This window comes from Felis catus, chromosome C2 (assembly GCF_018350175.1).
Source record: "Felis catus isolate Fca126 chromosome C2, F.catus_Fca126_mat1.0, whole genome shotgun sequence".
Lineage (NCBI taxonomy): Eukaryota > Metazoa > Chordata > Mammalia > Carnivora > Felidae > Felis > Felis catus.
Genome location: NC_058376.1, coordinates 106902119 through 106920378, shown reverse-complemented (window position 1 = coordinate 106920378; position 18260 = coordinate 106902119). Strand labels below are relative to the sequence as shown.

Here is an 18260-nt window from a genome sequence, read left to right as displayed (position 1 = left end):
AAGCTGAGGACGATTACCAGATGGCAACCAGCAAGGGAACAGGGATCTCAGTCCTACAACCTTGTGGAACTGAATCCTGCCAGCAACGTGAATGAATGGGGAATCAGATTCATCTCCAGAGCCTCCACAGAGGAAAGCAAGTCTGCTGACACCCTGGCTTCAGCCTTGTGAGATGTTAAGCAGAGAAGCAGCTGAACCATGCTGTGCCCAGACTTCCAACCTACAGAACCGGGAAACAATAAAGTGGGTATTGTTTGAACCTGCTAAATTTGTGGTAATTTGGTGTAACATTAATAGAAAACTGACACAATGGAAATTCTGCTTTAATTTCTAAATTGTTTCAATCATTATGTTAGGAGCTTAGGGCCCTTCAGTTCTTTTCCTCCCAGGGGTTGTTACTGGCAGAGGATCTGCCCAAGGGTTGATAGCCACATGAAACAGGAAGCACTGTTTTATTAATCTGAGCAAGTGTTGTTAACTCTCTAGAAGCAGGGGTTTCCCAGGAGGCTCATATCCAGGAATATAGCTTAGGCTTGAGGTCAATTTGGAGCATCCCATGTCTTCTTTCCCTGAATTGAAAATAGGCTTACTGCTCTTCAGAAACTGGGGACAAAGGACTGAAAATATGACCACGGACCTGCCAAGCTCCTACTGCCAAGGGCAGGAGGGACATGTAGCCATTGAGAGCATAACGATACCACCTACTGGTGGTGGCCCAGTGAATGTTAGGCTCTTACCAGTCAGATTAGGCATTGCTGTTCCACTGGGGGAGACTGAGTTATGAATGGTTGGGATAGGAGAAGCACGTATTTCTTCTGTGAACAAGACTGAAATACGAGGAGAGGTAGAAAGGACTCTCCATACCATTGTACAGACTGAATGTTCTTTTTGGGTGGTCATGAGATGGAACAGAGAATGTAAAACTGTGAATAAGTATCATTTGGAATACTATGTCTGAAGCTGGCAGAGAGAGTTCCTTTAAAGCACTAAATCCCAGATGCTTTTAAAATAATTGTGATGACAGAAACAATCACTGGATATAAGAAAAGGAATAAAGAATTAGATCTTTCTCTATAAGTTTAGCATTTGATTCTCACATGTGTTTAAAATTCCTGACTGGTATAAAAATGGATCATTTGAGAGGAGTCCTTTAGGACGATATCAATATTCACTATTTTTGTCTCATGAATAAGAGTGAGGAGAAATTATGTTGAGTGGTATAAAGCTGGGACCATTGGCAGAGTGGGGTTAGTGGTTGCTACAGGCACACTGAGAGAATTTGAAGAGCTGAACCATCAAATGAAGTCTGAAAAGTACGTGAAGGTTCAGCAGTGAGGGTGGAGGTGAGAGGGAGGTGGGACTGGGGAAGACTGAGTCCAGGAGTAAGTCGTCAGTTTTACAGCAAGGTGTTCAGAGGTGTCCCAGGCATGTGAGATTATCTAGGTAGTTGAATGGTGTTTCAGTATAAGTATATACAGTTGACCCTTGAACGACACAGGTTTCAACTACACAGGTCCGCTTATACACAGATTTTTTTCCACAGATACAGTAGTACAATAAATGTATTTTCGGGGCGCCTGGGTGGCGCAGTCGGTTGGGCGTCCGACTTCAGCCAGGTCACGATCTCGCGGTCCATGGGTTCGAGCCCCACGTCAGGCTCTGGGCTGATGGCTCAGAGCCTGGAGCCTGTTTCCGATTCTGTGTCTCCCTCTCTCTCTGCCCCTCCCCCGTTCATGCTCTGTCTCTCTCTGTCCCAAAAATAAATAAACTTTGAAAAAAAATTTTTTTTAAAATGTATTTTCTCTTCCTTAGGATTTTCTTAATAGCATTTTCTTTTCTCTAGCTTACTTTCTTATAAAAATATGGACTATAATGCATACAACATACAAAATATGTGTTAATAGACTATTCACGTTGTCAGTAAGGCTCCCAGTCAACAGTAGGCTACTGGTAGTTAAAACTTGGGGGACTCAAAAGTGGATTTTTTACTGCACAGGGAGTCAACACTCCCAACCCCCACTTTGTTCTGGGGTCAACTATATTTGCAACTATAAATTGTTCTTGGTCCTTATAGTTGTCCAAATTTGAGAATATAGTACAATTGACCACATCTCAAGAATTCACTTGAGTTCACCCTCCTCTTGGTTTCAAGAAATAAGTTAACGAACCTCTCTCTTATCTTTACAGAGGGGACTGCAACTTAGTCCTTATCTCCCCTTCCTCTTATACTCCTTAGACATCCAGATGAAGATACTTAGTAGGCAGGTGGATAAACAGTCTAGAGTTGGACTGGAGATACACATGTGAAATGTGTCCATGTTTGGCAGTATTAATGTCATGGAGATGGAGAAAGTGCAGCTAGAGGAGCTTGCTTGCTGTCAGTGGGGCTCTGGGCCCTCCTACATGTCTAGTAGAAAAGGAGAAACCAGGATTAGAAATGAGATAGGGCTTCCCTGAAGTAGGAAATACCAGGAGAATGATGTCACAGAAGACAGAGAAGAGTGGTTCAAGAAGGGTGTGCTTCAAAAGAAGAGTGTTCAGCAACATCAACTACTACTGACAGAGTAAGATGAGAATGGGAAATTGGCCAATAGCTTCGGCCAGATACAGGTGATTGGTGACATTGATAAGGACCAATTTAATGAACTGATAGGGATGAAAGCTAGGATGTTGTGAGTTGGGTAGGGAAAGAGTGATGAGAAAGTGGAGTCACAAAGTATAGGCCATTCTTTCCATGAGTTTCCATTCTTTCCATGAGTGTCGTTGAGATGAGAAGAGAAATGGAGAATATCTGATGACTGTCATGTTTTTTGTTTTTTTTGTTTTATTGTTATATGGGTATACCAACAGACAATTGTGTGTGTGTGTGTGTGTGTGTGTGTGTGCGTGTGTGTGTGTGACAGAGAGACAGACAGAACAAAAGACAGAGATGGAGAGAGAGGGAGGGAGAAGGAGAGAAGTTGATTATACAAGAGAGATGTGCAAGCATAAACTTACCTAATATTCAAGTGTTTCAGAAACACATTAATATATAATCCTTAAGGGCAATATTTGTTCGGCATTACTTTAAATAGAATTAAAATACAAGTTCAATCAAGGAGGTCTCTTCCTAATCTAAAAAATTCAATTATTTCACTGTCACTCTCACCCTTAAGTTCATAGTCCTTTTCATAGGGTGTGGGTGGCAGCAAATATGGTAATAATAAAGGCAGCTGTGGGTCTCACTACCCTCAACCATCCCTGAAGACAGCCTTCTTATTTGATGTTCCAGAGACATAAAGGAAGAGCATGGTGAGGTGGTTTCCCCAACATACCTCCGAAGCTGTGAGCTAGAATTCTCCTCTTAAACACACACCCTGTCAACCCCTTAAAAAGAAAGAGATGACAAACACAAGAGATTAGTGGCTTACTAAAGTCTTTATCCTGTCAAAAAATGCAAGGGCACAAGTAACATGGAGAAGAACTATTCCACAATATACCACCCACATCTACTGTAATGTCTGAAATGTGAGATTTTTTTTTTCTGAATAGTATTTTTTTTTGGTCCAAACTGAAGACTGATGAGAAGATTGTAGGCTGACTGTTGTAGAATAAGAGCCTCCACTGATCCCCACATGCACACACAGGGATTAGGCAGAGAGTATGCATTTTCTTGCATTTGATAAAAAAATACTTTTCCAGCTTCTGCAGCCTTTGTGATACAGAAGAACTCTGATATAATTTAATGGGAAATTGTAACAGAACTATTAAGATAAGTAAGAAATTTCAAAACTCCATTGCCTTTGTTCCCTTGAAATGAGTGACTCTGGTTAGCAAGATTATTCAATTTGAAATAATTAGGTTTCTGGTTCCTGTAATTTAGGCCTTACCTGTCACTGCAAATTATCTAAATTGTTATATATACATACATATATATAAAAACTTGTGTCATGTCATTAAGACTAAATATTTTTAAACATTTATATTCAGAGACTCTATTTATTTTCTAATCAGGAAAAACTCTAATACATTTGTAGAACTTTGACAAAAGATTTTTAAAAGGATATTCACGTAATTATGTTTACCACAGGATATTGCTTATATCGCACTTTGGTGAGGTTATGGATATAGATTTCTTTTAAACTCTTACATGGTTGAATTTTCTTTCTGTCAAAGAAATTTTAAAAGACCATGCTATTAAATAGCTATAATGTTTGGGTGCAGAGGTGTTTTAATTTGCAGTGACTGTGTGCTTTGTGCCATAACCTTCCAGATCTTACTAAATCTAGCCTTGACTGTAGGGAATTCATCTGATTCCATTATTTAGCTAAGTAGAATTTTATAGCCATTAAAAGCAAAGCAATAATTCCTTTCACTGAAGTTGAGCCTAAGACACTGTTTAATACATTTAATTACAACAAAATTGAGTCCTGGGACACTGCTAGCCCACTGATGGACTTCAAATGTTATTATTAATTTAATAATAACTTTTATTGAGTACATATTCCTTATTCTGTACCAGGCACTAAACTACATACTTCATATACTATACACTATCTTGTTTAATTTTCTAAATAACCGCAGGAAGGCAGTACTATTTGTGTTCCACATTTACATATTAAGAGGTTCAGAAAGGTTGTGTAATTTGCCCAAGATCACACAGTTTGTTATTAGAGACAGAATTGCATCTAACACCTATCTAAAGCCATATTATAATACATGGAAATAGACAAGTTGTCTAACCCAAACCAGATAACCCTGGAGCTAACCTGACTATATGATAAAATTTACCTCTTTTAGCCACTCAATCTCTAAGTTTGCTAAATCGTGCTTATAGCCTTTCTCTGTGGTATTCTTAACTGTTCTTTATTACTCAAGGGTAATAGAGGGCCACATATGACTGTCACTGCAGATGTGCATGTGGGTATATAACATTCACTCATACATCCAATCATCTACTATTTATTAAGCACCACACTGCGTCAGGCACTGTGAACAAAACAGCCCGGGCCTTATCCTCATTGAGCTTCCTGTCAAATGGATGAGATACACATAAAATAAATAAACTGTAAATAAATCAATGTAATAAGTACTTTAGAGGGTGATGGGAAATCTGGTTTCTATGAAAGAGATAATCAATATTTGGTTATTCTGAATTAGGAAGTCAGGCCTCAATAAAGAAGGGGCATTTGAACTAAAACCCTTACAGGCATACCCTAAAAGAGAGGCAGATGAAGAGACTATGTACATTCATTCATTCAACAAACATCTGCTGAGGACTTGCTATGTGCAAATCACTGTACACAGTGTAAGGACTACATCAGTGAACAAGGCAGAAATCTGGTTCTATCTGTGTAGAGTTTCTGGTCTCATCAAAACACCAAATCTAATGTCTCACTAAAGCCGTAGGAAATGACTCTAGAAAAAAAAATTTTAATTTAAAAAGAGGGAGAGAAGCCAGTTAATGTAAATAGCTGTGTTAGTAACATGGATTCTTTTTTTTTTTTTTTTTTTTTTGGTTAGTCAATTAAGAATACTTGAGACATATGCGGTCTCAAAACTATGAGTCACAGTGTTATGCCTAGAAAGCATTCTTATCATTAAGTTATCAAAAAATAAAAACAAGTTTTGAACATGTTATACTCATTCAATTCAGAAATTAAAGAAAATAAATGAACAGGTCGCCAAGAGTGAAATCTACCGTATGTTGCTAAATCATGCAACACCCACACATAATTTTCCTACAGGTGGCGCTGTGCAGCTGGATTACTGTAGGTTGACTTAAGTGGTGGATTCAGCTCAAACCACAGACATAGAGGCATGTAAGGGAATCATTTTGGTCAACCTAAACATAAACCATCGTGGATAACTTTCCACATACTGCTGGGTTGGACAGGAGTGGTCTTATGATTGATGTCTTATTTATAGATGCTGAGAAAAAGCTCAGTTATCTACTCTTTTGACCTACAACTTCATCATTTCAGATGGCATTTGACAGATATCTATGAACTGCCTTGTCTCCAAACAACAGAATATCTGTTTTCTTAATTTTGTCTTTGAGGGAAAAAGTCCCTGTTTATGATGATCATATAGAGCCAAAGGTTCACTTTCTCTCTAGAGATTAAGACTATTGTCTTCAAATAGGGTGCCTCTGGCCTTTTTGTTAGTTGAGGCAGCAATTGCTGCTCAACTCTCTTTAGGTATTACTGAAACATCCAGACAATCAACAACCATAAAACAAAAACATATTCTAGAAACAAACTACCAAAGAGCTGTCAGGAAGCCACGTCCTTCCTTAAGAAAACACGAGATCCTCTAAAGCAGGGCCTGAGGAGAGAATCCCCTCCAGCAGTGGGGCAGTGTCGAGGCGTTGACATGGGCTCTTAGATTCACTGCCACCCCTGTTTTCCTTTTTCGATATTTCTTCCCAATTCCTGCTGCCATCACAGTCCCAATCCAAAGGACACTGCCCCTTTTAATATCCCAGACCAGATATAGCCCAAATCTTCCCCTTCAAGTTCAGCTGAGACCAGGCCATGGCATTTAAGAAAATACTAAGAACTTTAAACAATTAAGGGAAAGAGGTTGAGACAGAAACATGTAACCAGACCCCCTGAGTTCAAGACATACCCCCACCCCAGCCCTGGGTCTGGCTCCTCATGTTGGATAACATCTTTGTACCCACCATCCCAGAGTACATACATTCCAACATATCTCAGCCCCTAAGAGAGAAAACCCAAGATAACAAACGAATTGAGAGTATTGTCCAGTGCTGTGGTGTCCAGTCTCATGTTAGGTCTCTTCCCTGGGACTAAAACCTGAGCTAACCACCTCTGTCAGAGAACATGTTACTGCCTACTCAGAGGATGAGGCCTTACCCTCAGGCCAAATAGGACAACCGCGTATGATTACACTCCAATGGTGTTCATACAAGTGGCACTAGTAAAGAACGATAGATTATTTCACCCCCAAAAGGCCCACGAGATGAAGGAAGAGGCAGACTGTTGGGCACTGCCCGTTTTCTGAGTGTGTACAAAGAGGCAAGGTAGCTTTAAGGGAATGGCTGGACATCATGGACAATTCTTTGATGATGGTTCTCTTTAGGTGGGATGAGGTGGGGATAAAGGAGCCATCTGAGGGCCCCACTCATACACAGTTTGGGTAAGTAAGCTGTGAAGTTCAAGTCAAAGTAGAAAATCTGAAGCAGGTCTCTTTGTGGCTCTGCAAGTCAGTGATGTTGGCTGATACAGGCACATTCTACCCTACACACCACCTCCCCAGCTGTCGTCACTCAATATGAAAAATTTAAGTAATATTGACTTTCAAATATGTCTCTGGACACAGCTAAAATTAGCCCCAGAGGAAAAACTCTGGAAAAACGAGAGGTAAGTGAGTCCCTGAATGCACCTAGGATGCAACCCAATGTTGGATTCCTCAAGATTAAGACTTCTGTGCAGTTACGAGATGAGGGAAATCAGTGAGAAGCAAAAGTCATCCTTTATCCCACCCTATATCCTCTTGCCACAATCAGCCAGGTGCTCTGTCCACAGTATTTCAGTAACGAGAATGGACAATTGCTCAACTTCTCAGGTTTTCAGAGGCTATGGCATTACTCACCAAAAAGATGTGTAGGTGCCATGGCAATCCCACAGGGCAAGCTTCCTAAGACAATTCTGATACTCTCCACAGAAAGTGAGGATGGGCTTGCAAGAAACAAATTCAAAACTCTTTGTATGTGGTTATGTACATGTATTTCTATGTAGAATGTTTACATGAAACAATTCCCATTTTAAAAAAAGATCATTCTTACCAACTTTTTCTCCCTACTTTATAAAAGTTCTTTTTTTTTTTCAATGTTTATTTATTTTTGGGACAGAGAGAGACAGAGCATGAACGGGGGAGGGGCAGAGAGAGAGGGAGACACAGAATCGGAAACAGGCTCCAGGCTCTGAGCCATCAGCCCAGAGCCTGACGCGGGGCTCGAACTCACGGACCACGAGATCGTGACCTGGCTGAAGTTGGATGCTTAACCGACTGTGCCACCCAGGCGCCCCTCTCCCTACTTTAGATAGGAGATACTAATAGGAGGATCCTGCTGGGTCCTCTGAAATATAAAACAGATCAACTGAACATTAACAAGATCTTAAGAGAAATAATAAAGCCAAACCACACTGGATAAGGACCATAGCCTGATGTTCCAATAGATAACTAACAATAACAGAGCCCAGTGGATTCTGGAAGGCAACATGACTTGTACTGTTTCTATTCTGTTCTACAGCTATCCACTCAAAACATCTGAAGTCATTCTTCAAATTTAACATAGAAAAGGCCTCTTTTCTCCTTTATGTGGGTCTGTGAAAAATTCATGATCTAAATACCAGAGAGAATAACTATATTAACAACTTAGTTTCTAAGTGACAAGAAATGAAGACATTCTCTGATCTTGACCAATTCCACAAGTGGAACGTGTATCATCCAACTAAACTCTGATACCTGAATGGTTTTGCCCATTCTCTTTTTAAACACAGTGGGAAATGTCAGAAAGATAAACTTCATAGAAATAGAAACTTCTTTTGTGGTTCTTCACTTAACTCAAATGAGCTCAGTATTGTTGGTATTATAAGTAATTGGTACTTAATAAGTACTTCTGAATATGAATGTTTTTATCATCATCTGAATATTAGGAAAATGGTGAACTTCCATGTTGTCATCAAAAAACCAATTAATGAAGTATTCTGGAAGGTATATAAGATAATATATAAGCCAATATATGCAAGCACTTTTTGCAATAAGTATTATACATATTAAAGTATTGTTTTATTATCATTATTATGTATTGGTACGATTTAAGAACAAAACTGATTTCCCTGGGTATTGAGTCAAATTTAAGTGGACACTAATTAATGAAATACATTTTAACAGTGTCCCCAAGGGAAATTCACATAATATTTTTTTCCCAGGCCTAGGTCCAAAAGTAGTTGGGAACATCTTGGAAGGGGATATGGCCTACTCATTACTCATGCTACTTACTCCCCCCAGATCTGTTTTCCAACTACCAACTAGCTAAATTTCTTCTTGGCTTATGAAAACTGAGGAGTTCACAGCCTCAGGAAATACAATTGGAAGCTGCGGGTGTATGTTGGGGTCAGGGGTGTTTGAAGCGAGATGCCTATTTTCCTCAAACTGTTAAAAAACAGTTTTTAAAAAACAAAAGCAAAAAAAACCTTGGCTGCAACTGGGTAACTCCTGAGTATTTCACCATCACCACTCAGATGACACTTTCCCACTCTTCCCTGCTCAGGTTCCTCCTCACTTGGTACCTTTTAGCGCTTCGTGAATTTGCGCGTCATCCTTGCACAGGGGCCGCGCTAATCTACTCTGTATCCTTCCAATTTTAGTATATGTGCTGCCGAGCGAGCACTTGGTACCTTTTACATTCTCATTTATATCCATACTCATCCCTGTCTGAGAACAGTTGTCATATAAGGGGGTTGGGAGGGGCATAGGTCACAGGAACCTATAGCTGTACCTTCCTATATTAAATATATATACATATATATATGAAAAAGAAAGAAGTGTCATTCTGTGTTAAAGGCATGGAGGGTCCTTCTTTGTATTTGCATAACTTTGATATTCCAAGAAAGCTGATGACTAACACCCCACCCCATCACAGAGGCTTGGGGCAGTCTCTTTGCACTCTTTCCCTGTTTTCCATTCTTATGATTTAGTGTAATCTAGCTCCTTGCTGTCAGGAGCACGCAATGAAATCAGAAACTAAAGGGTCCTGAGTGCATACACCCTTCTAACAAAAGGAGTTCACAAAGATGTTTCACTCAATTGGCCACCTCTGCGTTTAGGCTGCGGACTGCTTCCCACTAGGCAATGAGGAAAATGTGGGCTTCAAAACTCAACAATGAATAGAGCTGGCATTGTAGTGTGAAGGAACGGCAGAGTAAGGGAAGGGATTCCCAAGCACAATTTTCTTCATGCCTCACATTGATTCTGTCCCATTCCAGCTCCCTAAATTTTTACATTCAATTTCTAACGAGTATCTTCAGTGCCCATTACCTCTGAACAGCCACAGTTCAGAGGAAAAAGCAAGACTGTGATCATAAGATTAACCCATAAGTTACCTGACGATCAAAATCTCATACTTTTAGCACACCAAAATTCCAGGGACTTTATTTACACAGCCTCATAAATAGGAGAGTGAGGCTGGACCTGTCCAATATGGGCATTTCCATAAGATGAAAGGAACTTGGGCTCCAGCTCTGTCACAGGCTCGTGCATACCCTTGAGCAAGTCCATCCACCTCCCCGAGTTTGTCTTCACCTCCATAGACATGCATAGACTAGACTAAATTGTCTCCAGGGTTCCTTCCAGCTCTGAAATCCTATGACCTATAATTATTATATGGGTGGTATATTTCAATACTTAGCAGAAATTAGAAATGTCAAGAAAAAAACCTCTTCTTTAAACATTTCTAAAACTTAGAACTCTGATTTCATAATAATATTAAAGGCTTAGAAACCTGCCCACACTCCCAAGTTTATGCCTTTGTCAACCAAGGGTGGAAGAACTGGAAGAAGTTTGGTTTGAGTAAATCTCAGTTTACAATTTTCTTTCTTTTGCCCAGGAGGGTTTTATTTTGCTTAATCTTTTTTTTTTTTTTTTTACTGATGTTAATTTTGAGGAAAATATGGTCCAATTGTTCCTGAGCTATTTTGAAATTCAGCAAAATACAATTTAGTTCCAGTTATTTTCCATCTAATCCCAAACTCTATAAACTCATTTATCTTTCAACCAGACATTGCTTTTGCAGTGACTAGATACCAATATTGAAAAGGCTCAAATGTGGTTTTAGATATGCAGCCCAATGAGTTTGAAAAAAAAAAAAGATGAAAAAGAAAAGATGAAAAAGAAAGAAGTGTAACTCTGTATCTAAATTTGCCCCAAATCTCTCTCTTTTAGCTCAGACTATTTGGCAGGCTTTTATTGGGAGCATGACAGTTGTCATGGCCTAACTATGAAGTTCATTTTAAGAACATTTGACCTAGTCTGTCTTTCTCTTTCACAGATACTCTCCTACTGGGTTTTCATAAGAACATGGACTTTTCTTGGAACCTCCAGACCAACCTACTATCACTGTGTGTCTTCTTTAAAACCCCGTGGAAATGACAGCACACGGCAGATGTGTTCATCCTAAATTCCTACAGAAGAGAAATCTTTAGCCAACCTTTACCAGAGCAGCGATATCATGTGTCTGGTCCCAAATGGGCTCTCCAGTGCTAAGCTGAGGGCCTGGTACACAGGAAGCTTACAACAATTATTCGTAAAGTGAACACATTCTATCATGAGGTGATACACACAAGAATAAGTGAATATGACATATGAAAAGAAGAAAATCATCATCTCAAACCTTTCAGATCGGGCACTGGGAAATTTTCCCAGAAGAATTATTTTCTGGGAAAATAGATGATCTCTCTTCTATAGTTTTTCATTTATAAAATTTGAATGAGAAGCATCCCAAGCATGATATGCATAATAAGTAATTCTGGCTAATTTAACCAAAAGAATTAGATAGCTATAGAATTCTATAACACCTGCTGCAATTTTATCAACAATGGATTCTATAACTGAATTAATCAATAATTAGTGAAAGTCCCTTCGACAGTTTTCTCCATTGAATTGAATTTTACTAGTTGTTTTAGCATACTGTCAACATAAACCAAATCGCCTTATTGGAACATTCCTTTTTTCCCCCTCACTCAATAGTTCCTGTAGTTAGCACTCATTTGTGCAACAAATAAATGAGAGTCCCTTCTGTTCCAGGCCCTATTCTAGGCTCTGGAGAAGTAGCAGGGAACAATATGGAGATAGCCCCTGCTCTTGTGAAACATATATTTGACCAGAAAGAGATGAATGATAAATAAAAAATTACATAAATAAGATAATGTTCGAAAGTTAGGGGTGAAAGAATCAGGTAAGAGAGGCTAGTGGCAGGGGCAGGCACCATAGGTTAGGTGGTCAGGGAGGTCTCCCTGAGGCAGGAACTGCGGAGCTCAGAACTGACAGGTGAGCAATCAGTCCACACGAAGATCTGGGAGAATGGCATTCCAGGCAGAAGGAACAGCAGAGGCCAAGCTCAAGGCAGAAAGAGGGGTTGAAAAGGAAGACCAGTGGGTAATATGGAAGGGATATAAAAAGAAGCTGAGAGCAAACAGGCTGAACCTTGTAGGGAATGCATTGCAGAGTTTGAGAAGCTAGAAGGTGACCAACATGATTTGTTTCTAAAAGGTCCCTCTGACTCCAGGGAGGGTGGAGGGTGGGAGGGTGTAGGAGTTGCTGCTGCCCAGGTGTGGCATTAGAAGTCACAAACTCAAGTGGTAGCAGTGGGAACAAAGCAAATAAGTAAGAGATAGATCTCAGCAAAAGCAGTAAGACTTTCTGGCTGATTGACTGTAGGGAGTGAGAGAAAATGCTGGGTGATGCCTTATTGAAATTAATGAGATCTACTAATTAGGATAGCATTTTACCATAAACAAATTATTAAGCACTTTTCCTGCCATTATCACTGTCCTGCCTTTAGGAATAAGGCTTAAAGATCATTAAAAAGGCATCTGACAGGAGTCAGGGGACCTCTAATACTTTCTAACCATGGGGAAAGAAACTGCAGAAGTCGAGCTATAAAATATGTCACATTTATAAAGCACGTTGCTGTTTACAAAGTGCTTTCATATCCATGGTCTCCCTCACACTCTTTATTTTTCTTCAATTTATATGACATTTCCATTGAATGGGGTGGATTAGTAAGCTGGTGCATTCACGTAACAAAAACCGGATTCTGATGAAGAGTTTGTTGACATCCCACTGCTTATTATGAGTTTTTTTTTTAATCTTGCCTAATGACAAGAACTCCTCTTCTAACAGAAATAGTTTTCAGAAATTTAGAAGAAACATTTTTCCATTATCTTTTTGTTTCAGTGCTATCCACAGATCGCGCTTAGACCAGATTTACGAAAAGTAGGATTCAATCAGAGTTTTAAGAATTCCAGCATTATGAAAGTTTTGAAATGATTACGCTTTTCACCGAATGAAAAGGAAATTCAGATTGTTATGCATGAATTAATTAGGGCCATAACCTCCCAGGCCTGCACACGGATCAAAGCAGGCTTCTGCCCCAAAGCAGGCTGAGAGGGGGAGCTGTATGCAAACAAGGGCTGTGATCTTTCCAAGTGCATGGTCATGCCATTGTCTCAACCAGAGAGAACACTAGACACCCAGCCCCAGAGCCTTGTACAAAGGGACTGGTGGCTTCTGCTCCCCCAGAAAAGAAACCAAGAAAGGTGGCCCAACTCATCTATGATGTTCCGCTAAGGGGAAGGCAGCATGGCTGAGAAGCACAGACAGCACAGGGCTGCAGGAAAGTGGAGACCATCAGAATATCCCTCCTGGGCTTTCCCTTCCCATGAGAAACCTCAGAATAAAGTGGAAAGGGCAGGGACTTTGGAGATCAGTGACAAGGATAAGAGTGCTGACTTATGATGAGAATCCAGCCTCCCCTGTGCAGGGGAGACAATCCACTCTCTCACAGGGTTAATGGGAGGATTAAAACCCATCACATAAAACAGATATACTAATGATTGTTGTGAACATCATTAAACTTATCAAAGAAAATCTTTATTAGACATGCATGAAAATAAGCAGAGGATTATTGATAAATGTCCTCATTGATCACTCTGCAAGTAAGTTTAATGATCATTTACTAAAGTATAGTCCTAGGCACAGTGAAGATAAAAAAGATGTTGTCCTCCCCTCACACTTTTCTGTCTCCTGAGGTACATACCTGGTTATAATTCAAGAAACTGTGATAAATACTTATCAGAAACACAGATAAGGGTCTGTGAGAGCACAGAGCCTGTGGGAGACATTCATCCTGGCTAAGACCTTAAGAAAGCCTCATGGAGCAGGTGGCAGTGAAAAGTGAGAAAGGTTTCAATACAGTGGGATGGAAGAGAAGGCCAGCAACAAAGACACAGAAAATGAAATTGTGAGACCCCTTTGAGGAACAAAGTCAAAGATAAAGGGAGTTAGATGGGGGAAATGGGCTTGAATGTAGCTAGAAATCTAACTAGGGACAAGACTGAGCCAGAGAGCTAGAAGTCCCCACCAATCTCTCTCCAAGATACAACTTAGTTTTCAGTAGGCATGCAGGTGGGAGTTTAGGCCCACAAAGAATGTTGCTCTTTGGCTTGTATAAAGGAAGCCAAGCAATAAAGTCTACCACTGGGTTCCCAGTGATATTTCCAGGGAATCCATACGCCACCCCGAATCACCCTCAGCCAGAGCTGTAGCTAGAGCTGAGGGTTGTTGGACTCTGTTTCATAAGGTTGGCTGTCTGCTCTATCCCAGGTGGGATTTCCATAGACCAAAAAGCCATTCTCTTCTCATCACCCATGGGATACTTCATGCTCAAAATTCTCAGATCATTTTAGAAGAGCAAGGATCCCCAAGGTCATCTGTTCCACCTGCTCCCTCTCATGAAAAACACAAAAAGAGAAAAGAAGGGAGGGAGAGAAGAAGGGAGAGAGAGAGAAGGAGAGAGAGAGAGAGAGAGAGAGAGAGAGAGAGAATGCACCAGAAACAAACAAACTGCATTTAGTGACAAAAAGATAAGGAGAACCAAAAGGTAAGGAAAGGCCAAGCTCCAGATATTAATAAGATAAGACAAAAATAAGAAAGGAGGGGAAAGGAGAGAAAGAGGAGAGGGAACAGGTATCAAAAGAAACAGGAAAAGAAGAACAGAAGAGGGGGAGCAGGGAATGAACAGATATGGAGGAGCATTTGCACTGAGCTCTGGACTCTGCACAGGAAGCAGCAAAGGGAAAGGAGAAGAGATGTGAAAAGAAAGGAATGTGGATTCTAGGATACTCAAGAGATTTGTTGTCTGCACTCAATCCTCTGCAGGTTGCCTGGCCTTTGACACCATCCCTGGTCAGCCAGGCAGAGGCCTCATTCCTGGACCCTAAACTTTCTCCACAGTCCCAAGCCTCAGTCTCTACCCACCTGAGCCCCAGAAGTGGCCCAGCGTCGTTGGTTACACAATCTCCATTGGACTGGAAAAAGGTTTCCCACAGAGTCGGGAAAGTGCTGGTCTCCCAGGTTATGACACTGGACCAGCAGGAGAGAGCCCCTACTGCTGTAGGAGCTGCTGCCCATATTGTCATGGCCACCTCTACCATCTCCACCTCCCCTCTCATACCGCTGCTTGGGTCCCAGGACTGCACTCGAGAAAAGGAAAATAGGACCCAGTCCAACACTCTCAGGAGGACCCCAGCAGTTAGGTTTTTCTCAGACTTTCTAAAAATTAGCTGCAGTTACTCAGAGAGTCCTGCTCAACTGTCACAAGCCCCTTTGTCTTAGCATCCTCAAGACTGCAAATGCCAGGTGGTCTCTCAAGAACCATTTCTTCATTATTTCATGTGTTCTAAGCAAGCTGTAAAAATTAGTGATACTTAATATTCCTTCTCAGACTCTGAAGAAAGCTCTGCAAAATCTCCCCCCGCTGGGGGGGGGGGATCAAATTCCTATAAAATTTTGCATGTATTTTGGGGGGTTATGCTTTCCTCTAGCCCCTTACCCCATCCATGGACCCTAGAGAGTCCTTTGACTCCAGATTAAGATTCCCTGGTCTGTAACTACTTTAAAAAAACCTCTGATTTCTTATTTCAGATATGGAGGATAGCTGTGGAAAATGTTTACGACTGTAACCCAAATAAGAAGCATGCTAAGCTAGGAGGAACCAATGTTTATCAGCCTCCTTTATGTTTTAACCAATGTGTAACTCTGCTTCAACCAAAAATCACAAACAGAAAACAACACATCATGGAGACTCAGAAAGATAGCAACTTTCCTTTCCTCAATGCTCAGAAGTTTGTTTTTTTTTTTTTAAATTGTATCTATTGTTTTAAGAATGATACAATTTGGGTTGTTTACTGGACTGGATAAATCTTTAAAGAAAAAATGTGTATGGATGTAAACATAGTATATAAACCAGATGCAGCCTTTTCCATAATTATAGTTGCTTCTGACTAATCGTATTCACTTTCTACTGAAAAATACTTAATAGTTCATAACACTTCAGAACAAGAATTTGCTTTCAACATGAAGGTATTGCTGTCACTGCCTATTTTCTCCTTGCTTTGTGATTACAAGTGCTGATCACAGCTCAGATAGTTGTAAAATATAAACCTGCTATCATAGCTTGCATGTAATTAGTTCTAAATGTGTGGCCTATTTACAATAGCAAGCTGTACATTAGGTACCACAAACACTTAAAATGTCAGATACTGCCACACTTTTATGACAGCCATTAACTGAGTCACAGCAGCAAATATTTAATGTGACAGTTACATTAACATACAGTTCTGCTGATAAAGAAGCATGTCTTGCAATTTGCATCGCGAGATGCAACACTGACTGTATACTTTAACAATGACGGTCTTCTACTTGGTCCAGAAAGTCTTGAGGAAACAGTCTCTGAATCCTCTCCCCGCTGGCAAACGAAGGAGAAACATTTTCATTCCGATGATCGAGCATCAGGCAATTCTGAAAAGTACATCTCTTTCCTAGCACACTTGACACATACCTGTGGGTTTCTTATTAATCTAAATTATAGAACATTTCTTTCAGTACAACTGTAATTTGACGATACACTTTTAGTCAATGACTTGTTTCAGAAGGAGGTGCCGGGACCAGAGTGATGGTTGGGTGGGACTAAAAACAACTACACAGAAGATTTCAAACATATTCCACCTTCTCCTGGATATACCAAAGATCAGCCACACGCTTCTTTAGACTTCCTGCTTCTAATTCCAGAAATGGGAATATGGTACCCAAGTTCTCAAATGTCCAACTACGAGAGATGTCCCGACAGTTGGATTCCAAATGTCTTTGTTTTATTTTCTGTTATTTAAGAAAACTATGGTTTCCAGAAGAATTATGTAACAAAACCATAATTCCCAAGAATATTTGTGTTCAAGCATATTTTGTGTAACCATGGAAATACCAAGCTAACCACGGCTACTCTCTTTTGATACCATTTCTTGATTTTTTCATCTATGTGAACATTTTCTGGTAGTAACTGCCACGGATGGACATCAGTAAGCATACTTAGCACACCTGAGGTACAGGAATTGACACTGCTCAGAAGCACTGATAATAGTTCATACAAAGTGGCCCATTTATGGGCTGAGAGAATAGGCCATAAATCAAGACTGGATGAACAGTATAGTAATCTTTCCACATTGTGGTAGAAATGTACCACCTGCCCCACATCTCAGCAACACTTCTCTCCTATCAGTTTACAGTAGGAGTGCAAATTTAGAGGCCCACTGAGATTACTCAATAATATTGATGAGTGGAGTGGGTCAGATATAATGCAATATGGAATAGTGGGGTTTGTGGAAAAATGAAAAGTGAATGAATAATCTAAAATGGGCAGTTCTACAGACATGAGGCAGATGGTGCCATTTAGGAGGGTGAGACCTGAGTTGTAGGCCCGCTAACTGTTTGAAGGGTAGGAAGCCCAGAGTTTTGTGTGAAATCGCCCAAATTTTAAATATTGGCAACCAATTTATTTTGGTTTGGGTCTGTGGGCACAGTTGTGGCCACTGATGATCAGTTTGCAATGATTGTACTTAAGAAACAGATAATACTCGGGGCGCCTGGGTGGCGCAGTCGGTTAAGCGTCCGACTTCAGCCAGGTCACGATCTCGCGGTCCGGGAGTTCGAGCCCCGCGTCAGGCTCTGGGCTGATGGCTCAGAGCCTGGAGCCTGTTTCCGATTCTGTGTCTCCCTCTCTCTCTGCCCCTCCCCAGTTCATGCTCTGTCTCTCTCTGTCCCAAAAATAAATAAATGTTGAAAAAAAAATTAAAAAAAAAAAAAAAAGAAAGAAACAGATAATACGCTGCCCTTTACAGAAGCCCTGGGTAAGGCCTTAAAGTCCCAGCCAGCCAGGCCACCCCTTCTGCAGACTGAATTCTGTTGCCACCTTAACTACTAGTAAAAATTTTCAGTTCTGGTCCTAGGAATCATTCTGAGTCTCCAATTATTTTCAAGAAGCTGGAACTTAGTTTCATGGATTAGAAATACTTTTTATTTATTTATTTAAAAAACATTTTTTTAAATGTTTATTTTATTTTTGAGACAGAGAGACAGAGTGAGCAGGAGAGGAGCAGAGATAGAGGGAAAGACGGAATCCGAAGCAGGCTCCAGGCTCT

General features: G+C 40.4%; 1 non-coding gene across 1 annotated transcript; it reads right to left on the bottom strand.

Annotated features, from left to right (window-relative positions):
• Nucleotides 1–9294: 9294 nt before the first annotated feature.
• Nucleotides 9295–9400, bottom strand: LOC111556385. Its single transcript, XR_002735870.2, has one exon. It is a non-coding gene; the product is annotated as a U6 spliceosomal RNA (small nuclear RNA).
• Between the last annotated feature and the right edge of the window lie 8860 nt (nucleotides 9401–18260).